This window comes from Suricata suricatta, chromosome 8 (assembly GCF_006229205.1).
Source record: "Suricata suricatta isolate VVHF042 chromosome 8, meerkat_22Aug2017_6uvM2_HiC, whole genome shotgun sequence".
NCBI classification, from domain to species: domain Eukaryota; kingdom Metazoa; phylum Chordata; class Mammalia; order Carnivora; family Herpestidae; genus Suricata; species Suricata suricatta.
The window spans coordinates 27,632,845-27,641,582 of NC_043707.1; the positions used below are offsets into that span (position 1 = coordinate 27,632,845).

Genomic DNA, 8,738 nt, shown 5'->3' on the forward strand with positions numbered 1-8,738 from the left:
GTTTTTTTTGTTTACTTATAACTGAGTTTGGAGGATTCGGTATATTCTGGATACAAGATCTTTATCACATGTGTTTTGCAAACATCTTTTTCTCCCTGTCTGTAGCTTGCCTTTCCATTTTCTTAAGTGTCATTTGAAACTCAGATGCTTTTGGGGCGCCTGGCTGGCTCAGTCCGAAGAGCGTGTGACTCTTGATCTCGGGGTTGTAGGTTTGAGCCCCAAGGTGGGTGCAGCGATTACTGAAAAATGAAATTTGAAAAATACATCTGAAAATACTTGTGCCTACCTCAAAACCACAAAGATTTTCTCCTTTGTTTTCTTCCGGGAGTATTTCAATTTTAGGTTTTGCATTTAGGTCTGTGATCCATTGTGAGTGAATTTCCGTGTAAGTCGTGAGGTGGAGGGAATCATGGTTGTTGGTTTTTTTCCTTCTTCCATTTTTTTAACATGGATACCAGCACCAGTTGAGGAAATGATGCCCGTTTCTCTATTGAATAGCCTCTGCCTTTGTCAAAAATCAACTGCCGTACATGTGAGTGTCTTGTTCTGGTTTATAAAGTTTCAAAACGAGAAAAACAGGACAGGGCTTTACCGATCGGGGGAGAACGAATGAGGAATTTAGATAGATACAATTATGTAATTTTTTTCAAATTACTGTAGCCATTCTAGTGGAGCTGTGGTTGCCAGAGGTGAGGTTCCCCAGGAAACAGACTCAGACCCAGAACGTTCGCCAGCAGGCACAGGCACTCTTGAGATCACAGCTGTGGTCAGGATGGAAGCAGGAGCAAGAGAGCGAGAGGGTGTGTCCCCACTGGCCCCAGAGGGAGCACCGGAGCTGGAATGGCTCAGCACGCTTGTCCCCAGTTAGCCCAAATGGCAGGTGGGACCACAGAGAGTGAGACCACAAGTTCATGGGCTTTGCAGGTGATCGTAGCAGGGGGTGGGGGTGGGGCTGGCTTGCATCTCCCCGCTAATCCTGAAGTTGAGCCTTTTTTCAAATGCCTATTGAGTATTTGCATGTACAGTCTTGGAGCAGGTGACAGAGTGGCTTGGGGCCTTACATAGACACAGGGGGACCCGCCCCCCAGCATCAGACTCTGTATATGGCACTGGGAAGCAATTTGGAGGGCATCAGAGGGCCCCAGTCAGTCTTCTGTTTCCTAGGGAAGAAGAGAGGAGGAGAAGGTGTCCTTGCTTTAATTTAAACCCTGGCCCTTCAGACCCTAGAGTTTCCCAGGACCAGACTCCTCCTGCAGGAAGAGAAATGTCAGACCCAAGTGGATGTGCTAGATCAGCCCCTCTGGCTGACCAGGCACTCAGCCCCGGGGATCCCCAGTCTGGGCCCCAGGGAAGGAGAATGCGTGAGAACACTGGGAGAACTCACTGGAAGAACTCTGTATCCGTTGCCTACTGCAGCGAGGCAAGCCATGCCAAACTCAGTGACTTCAAGTAACAAAACATTTTTTGTTTATTTATTTTGAGAGAAAGTGCATGTGGAAGCTGGGGAGGGGCAGAGAGAGGGAGACAGAGAATCCCAAGCAGGCTCTGTGCAGTCTCCGACGTGGGGCTCCATCCCCGGGATGGTGAGATCATGACCTGAGCCGAGATCAACCCACAGAGCCCCTCCACCCCCGAAAAACAAGACACTTATTTTACTTACGAATCTGGAGTTTGGGCAAAGGTCCGTGGGGACAGCTCATCACTGCGGCAGGCGGCACTGGCTGGTGAAGATTCTCCTGGACTGGCAGCAGACACAATTTCCCCCGGGAACAGTTTCACGGCTCCATGACAATTTCCGATGATTGATCAGTGGCAGGCGCTGTCCCTACTCCTGATCACAACCTTGCCGGCGATGTGGTCCTCGTTCTACAGATGATGTCATGGAGTCCTCAGGAGAGGACATGATCTGCTTGGGGACACACATGAAGGAAGCTGCCAGGTTGGGGCTCACCCGAGGCCTCCCAGGGACCGCACTCCGCCTCTCACCAGGACCTGGGCAGCGCCACTGACGCTCAGGGGGACCCGCCCGCTGCGCTCTGCCTCCCAAGCCTTCTGTCGCTGCGGGCCTGGGGCAGGGACAGTGCCTGACCGCTCACTCTGTTTGGGAGTCGACCAGTAAATTAAAGGGCTTCATTATCTCATTTGAGAGTGGCAGAAAACACTTTGGAAAGGCTGGTGCATTGACTACAGCCATGTTCTGAAAGGCTCTGGATCCCTGGAAGGGACGTCCCCTGATAAATGGCTCTTTTCACTGAGATGTGGCTAATATGTTACCAGCCATCCCAGCAGTGTCCGCTGCAGACATTTTTTTTGCAACTTCACAAAGGAGTTTTAAGGAGACCAGATTCCCTCCCAAGAGAGAAAATCGTCTTTGCAATGTCCAGAAGGAGGGCCCGGATGCCGCTCCCTGTCCTCCAACCTGCCGAGGAGGAACTCGGGCTGCTTTGGATCTAGGGGCCCTCGGGAACCCCAGGACCCCCATCCCCCCAACACCCCCAGCTGTCAGTCATTCCTCAGCCTTGAAGGAACATCACTTCGGGGCAAGCCACACGCGGTCTGGACTCTGCCCTCCGACTTCACTATCTAAACTCGGCCGCGTGTGAGTTCCAAGGGACTCAGTTAAGATTTTGCCAACAATGATCTCAAAGCCTTCTTGGGCCAGGCAGCCATCAGAGATCTGCATTTTGGCGATCATGAAATTGAGGTGCAATTTACCCAAAATCACACCTTCCGAGAATCTCAGGCCCTAGTCCTTTCCCGAATTCATTTCCAGGACACTCAAGAGCTGGGGTGAGGCAGGCCTTGGGAACGGGCAAAATAACAAATAACAATAGTAACAGCTGACATCTGTTGGGCTCCTCCCATTGGTCAGGCCTGGGCTCAGCGCCTGCCCACACCACCCCCGAACCCTTACAACAACTTCTCTTGACAGATGAGGGAACCGAGGCACAGGAGTGTGTGTGGCAGGGACACGCAGTGTCAACCTTTTGGTCCTTAGAGGCTTAGCAGGCTGTCCTCAGCCACAGATTATGACAAAAAAGGACAGTGCTGAAAGGCACAGAAGGGGGAGGAGGCAGGAAGTGGCCGCGGAAGGAAATGATGTGTGATGGGCAGAGAGAGAGAAGAAGGAAAGACTTGGTGGCCCCCTGTCCTACCCTGGCCCTGCGCGGTGCCAGCCCCAGAGAGGGGATGGCGGTCTCGCTGTCACCGTGGTGACTAGGGCTCCCTCGGTGATTCGATCCAAGAGTGTTCCTTACGCAGCTGTGCACACTCAGTCCTGGCATAGGCCCTCGGGATGCCCAAGGAAAGCTGTATCCACAGCATCCTCTCCTAACTTCCCCTCGCCTCTGACTCCCCATCTGCAGAATGGGCATACAAATCCCATTTTGTAATCCCCCAATGTAACAACATACTCAGGGCACCAACGAGAGGCACACAGATTTCTTTCCTCTCCTCCTTCATGGAGGGGAATCCAGCCAGGAAGGAGTAGAGAGTACAGGGCTCCAAAGGGGCCCATCCTTAAGGCCGGGCTGCCAAAGGAGTGCTCCTCTACCCTGTCGTGCTTTCATTCACTGGGCAAATACTTACTGACCGCCTACCGTGCACCAGGACCAGCCCTCGGTGCTTTCCTAAAGGTGTTTGTTCATTTAATACCCCCCCACATGCACACCCCCACACTCCATGAGAGAAAGGCGCACCATTACACCCATTGTACAGATAAGGAAACCAAAGCAGAGACCAGGCACAGCACAGAAAGCACTAGAGGCTGAATCCGGCTCAGCCTGGCTCTCTGGCATGGCGTTAGTGGTTGGTTGGCTGTTTGATTTTCTGAAACCCATACTGGAGGCGAGTCCTACTGGGTGTCTAAGTGCAGATTTGTAGCAGACAGGCTGGCGTCTGGTCCCCGTGGCGCCGGGTCCTAGGAGCATCCTGAAAGGAAGGCCCTGTCCCCGAGATCAGGATAATGGCCGGTGAGGATTAAGCTGTGACTGTTTACAGTAATCCAGTCCACTGCACTTTGGGGACCAGTAATCCCTTGTTGCAGAGGTTCGAGGCAGCAACCCGTATGGCCCCTCGAGCAAAGACTCAGAGCAATCTCTTCCTCCTGCAGCCCTGTGACACGTGAGAAAGGGACTGGTTCTCCCTCAGAACAGGCCAATGGGACATCCATTTGATGGAGCTCCTGCTCTGCTCAAGAGCCCTCAGTAACTCCCCATGGCCCTCAGCATATGTGTCAAATTCAGGGGAGGAAATTCAAGGTCAGCTCCCCTGCGGCTAGAGAAGGATCCAAAAAGAACCTGAGGCCCAGACAAAGATGCCTCTTGGCCCTCCCCTCCCTTTCTCTTCTTTTTTCCTTCCCCATCCCACTTAAGCAGCACCCAGCACTTAGCCTTTCCTGGGATCCTGAGTCCTCTGGGTCTCAGAGAAAGTCCAAGCCTTGACTTTAAGGAGCGCCCGCACTTGGCTCCAGCCCTCAGCCCCCCAGATCTAACCTCCCACCAGCGACCCCTCTATGATTCCCAGCCATCGCTCGGCTCCTGGGGCAGCCTTCCTGCTGTGGGGAACCCACTGCCTCAGAAGGTTGCACAGCACCCACCCCGAGGACCCTCGTCATCCCCCATTCTTCCCATAAGGCTTCTTCCAGATCTTTGCAGGGCGGGCTGCTCATCCCAACCCCAGACGCCTCATCTCTGTCACATCACACTCATTTACTCTCTCTGGAACAGGTGTACATCTTTACTTGTCTCCTGACAATAACCTTACCCAACCTCCCAACTAGAATGTGTGTCTCACTCATCTGTGAGGCCCCGGCAGGGTCTCTCGGCTCCTTCAGCTCAGGACTTGCCCTTGAGAACAGTCAACTCAGTAAGAGGAACAGACACACATGAGGAGAGCCTCGTCAGCCAGTCACTCTGTGCGTGGCTAACCAGGGTGGCCACAGGCCCTTTGCACTTACTGGGTGCCACAGGGTCTACAAGGGCTCCTGCAAGCACCCTTCCCACGAACGCCAGCACAGCTCTTTGGGGTATCCCCATTTTGCATTTGTGGAAACGGAGGCCCTGAAGGAGCCCAGCTGGCAAAGGGGAGACTAGAGTCCAGATGCAGGGATTCAGCTCCCCACCCACCACACCAGCCAACTTACAGAACATTCTGTTGCCCTGAGGAAAAGTCAGAGGCCGCTTTCCCCTCTGAGGACAAATCCCAAAAGGGGAGCTCAGGTCTGCTTTGAGCAACGGTGGTATGGGATCGTAGACTTGAAAGGAGGGTTCAATTTCTTCCCTTTTACAGATGGAGAAATTGAGTCTCAAAGAGAAGAGAGGCAGAGGCTAGCGTCCTGCTCCTCCCCCACCAGCAATGCTTCTCCCCATCTCCCTTCATTCATGTCTCTGTTCAATAAATACCGAATGTTCTTGGCACTCGGGATACAGCATCAAGCAAGGAAGACAAAACCCAGTTGATGGACAATGGAAAGACCACCTTCTCTCCCCTCTCAGGGCCTCTTTCCAACCTGCAGTCTTCAGGCCCAGGGCTCCTGGGGAAGTCAACCTGCCTGGACGGTAGGGAAAGCTGTTGAGGGGGGTCAGGGGCAGGAGCAGGGCAGGGAAAGGGAGAAGGCAAAGCTGGGTGCCCCAGGGGAGCTCCTGGGCCAGCGGCCCCCGTGTCAGCGGAGCCGGCCCTCAGGGGCCTGTGACCAGTGCCGTCACCCACTTGGTATCAGGCTCTACTCCAGCCATTTTGAAATCCTTCATGATCTGCAAACAAGAGCCCTGCCATTCCATTTTTCACTGGGCCCCACGAATTATGCAGCCAATCCCAAACTGGCAGATGGGGAAATGAGGCACAGAGAGATCGGTAATTTGACCTGAGGTCCACACAGCTTGTGAGCAAGAGCCGGGAGGGAAACCCAGGCCCACCAGCAGCACATACCAAGGCCTCACATTGAACATGGGGCCGCCATGTTGCCACAGAAACTAGATCCCTTCAGATACACAGCTCTTATTGTCTTTTTAAAAAAATGTTTATTTATTTTTTTCATGTTTATTCATTTTTTTTTCATGTTTATTCATCTTTGAAAGGAGGCAGGGGAAGGGCAGAAAGAGAGGGAGACACAGAATCCGGAGCAGGTTCCAGGCTCTGAGCTGTTAGCACAGAGCTGGACGTGGGGCTCAAACTCACGAACTGAGAGATGATGACCTGAGCTCAGGTTGGCCGCTCAACCCACCGAGCCCCCCAGGCGCCCCTGTCTAGGAGAAATCTTACCCGATCTTGAGAGAGAGCAAGGCTTTCCTAGCATATCGCTCTGAAGGAAGAAGATTCTCGGGCGGGCCCACAAGGTGGGGGCCGCAGGGGTGGAGTGGGCCATCCACGCAGGCCACGCAAGCCACCCGCTCACACATCTATGATGAGGCCAACTCTCAACAGAGAAAGGTGAAAACAAAGTGGTCTCTGCCCTCGCAGAACTGACAAATTAGTAGGGCTGACGTGGCGTCGGACAACTTGAACCTAATGCAGTGGATGCCCAGGGAGCAGCTACAGGAAGGGTCACGGCCACGTGCACTGTGTGACCACCATGCATCTGGCACTGTGCTGTGCATTGTCTTGGGTCCTCACCGCGACCCACAAGATGGGAATGGGAACTCTTACTCCGTTTTACACAGGAGGAAGTAAGTGTGCCCAGAGACTAAACACCTTGTCCCAGACCAGAGCTCAGGAACGTCTGACATCAAAGACCACGTTCTAAATAAGTGCATGGCCTCACCTGGCCAAACCCTGGACACACAGGGAAGGGGTATGCACTGGAAAGGTCATGGAAGACTTCCCAGAGGAAGGGACACCAGATGTGTCTGTCTGCCTGTGCAACGGGCCAGAGGCAGTGAGAGCACATGTAGGAGGGAAGGAGGTGTTCCTTTTTTAATTAGTGTTCATTTTTATTTTTGAAAGAGAGAGACAGAGTGTGAGTAGAGAAGAGGCAGAGAAAGATGGAGACACAGAATCCGAAGCAGGCTCCAGGCTCTGAGCTAGCAGTCAGCACAGAGCCCAATGCGGGGCTAGAACCCACGAACCATGAGATCATGACCTGAGCCGAAGTCAGACACTCAACCGACTGAGCCACCCAGGCGTCCCAAGAATTTATTTTTAAATGTTGAGTAAACTGTCACAGCCTAGAGGAACCTAAGGACACATGACATGACAACTAAATGTAATGTGGCTTCAGCGATGGAATCTTGGGAGAGGAAAAAGAATGTTAGGTAAAAACTAGGGAAATCTGGGGACCCTGGCTGGCTCAGTGGGCGGAGTATGTGACTCTTGATCTCAGGGTCATGAGCTCGAGCTCCATGTTGGATGTAGAGATCACTTAATAATGAAGCATTTAAAAAAAAAAAAAAAAAGAGGGAAATCTGAAAAAAGTGTGGGCTTTAGTTAATGTTAATGTATCAACATTAGTTCACCAATTGTAACAAACATACCATACAAATGTAAGATGTTAACAAGAGGGGAAACTGGGCAAGGATACACAGGAATCCGTGTACTGTCTTTGCAAGTTTCTTGTTATTTCGAAACTGTTCTAAAATGAAGAGTATGATTTTATTTTTATTTATTTTTATTTTCTTAATGTTTATTTTTAAAGGAGAGAGAGAGACAGACAGACAGAGCATGAGCAGGGGAGGGGCAGAGAGAGATCATGAGATCACGACCTGAGCTGAAGTTGGATGCTTAACCGACTGAGACACCCAGGCGCCCTTTGTTTTTTTTTTTAAGATTTTATTTTTTAAGTAATCTCTACACCCAATGTGGGGCTCAAACTCACGACCCTGAGGTCAAGGGTGGCAAGCTCTACCGTGAAGTGAAATTTTACATTGGATAGAGGGGATTCAAAGGCACAAACTTCCAGTTATAAGGTCAATAACTCCCAGGGACGTAAGACTATAGTTACCACTGCTGTGTGATATGTAGGGAGGTTGAGTAGATCCTAGGAGTTCTGATCACAAGAAAAAAAATTCCTTTTTTTTTTTGTATCTCTGTGAGATGATGCATCTTAACTTATTATGGCAATCATGTCATAATATATGTAAGCCCTGGGGCACCTGGGTGTTTCAGTAGGTCAAGCACCCAACTTCAGCTCAGATCATGATCTCAGATCCTCTTCCCCCCAAGCCCTGCTCGCATGCTGTTTCCCTGTCTCAAAAGTAAATAAACATTAAAAATAATTTTGAAAAAAAATATGTAGGTCGAATTATTATGCTGTCCACCTTAAACATATATACATCTGTACAATTATCTCCCAATAAAACTGGGGTGGAAAAAAGTACGCTTTTAAAATATTGAGTCTGAGGTGCCAGGGTGGCTCAGTCGGTTAGGCGTCCAGCTTCAGCTCAGGTCATGACCTCACAGTTTGTGGGTTCGAGCCCCGCGGCCAGCTGTGTGCTGACCACTAGCTTAGAGCCTGGAGCCTGCTTCAGATTCTGTATCTCCCTCTCTCTCTGACCCTCCCCTACTCACACTGTCTCTCTCTGTCTCTCAAAAATAAATAAAAAAACATTTAAAAATTTAAAATATTGAGTCAATTGCATAGAACTAAACACACACAATTCCACGTAAAATTGTGGAAATTTGAATAACCTCAGTGCATTGTATCAGCATCAACTTCCTGGGTGTGAGATTGTGATGTAGTGTTTTGGTTTTCGTGTTTTGTTTTGTTTAAGAGATCTCTCTCAAGGCGCCTGGGTGCCTCAGTC

General features: G+C 50.9%; 1 long non-coding RNA gene across 1 annotated transcript in view; it reads right to left on the reverse strand.

The window, feature by feature from the left end:
* Nucleotides 1-531: 531 nt before the first annotated feature.
* The window catches only part of LOC115298357, a 12,586-nt gene continuing 4,379 nt past the window's right edge, over nt 532-8,738 (reverse strand). Inside the window, exons 2-3 of the long non-coding RNA XR_003911715.1 lie at nt 1,661-1,906; nt 532-1,160 (exon numbers count right to left, since the gene is read on the reverse strand). This is a non-coding gene — a long non-coding RNA (uncharacterized LOC115298357). The remainder of the gene's footprint in view (nt 1,161-1,660; nt 1,907-8,738) is intronic.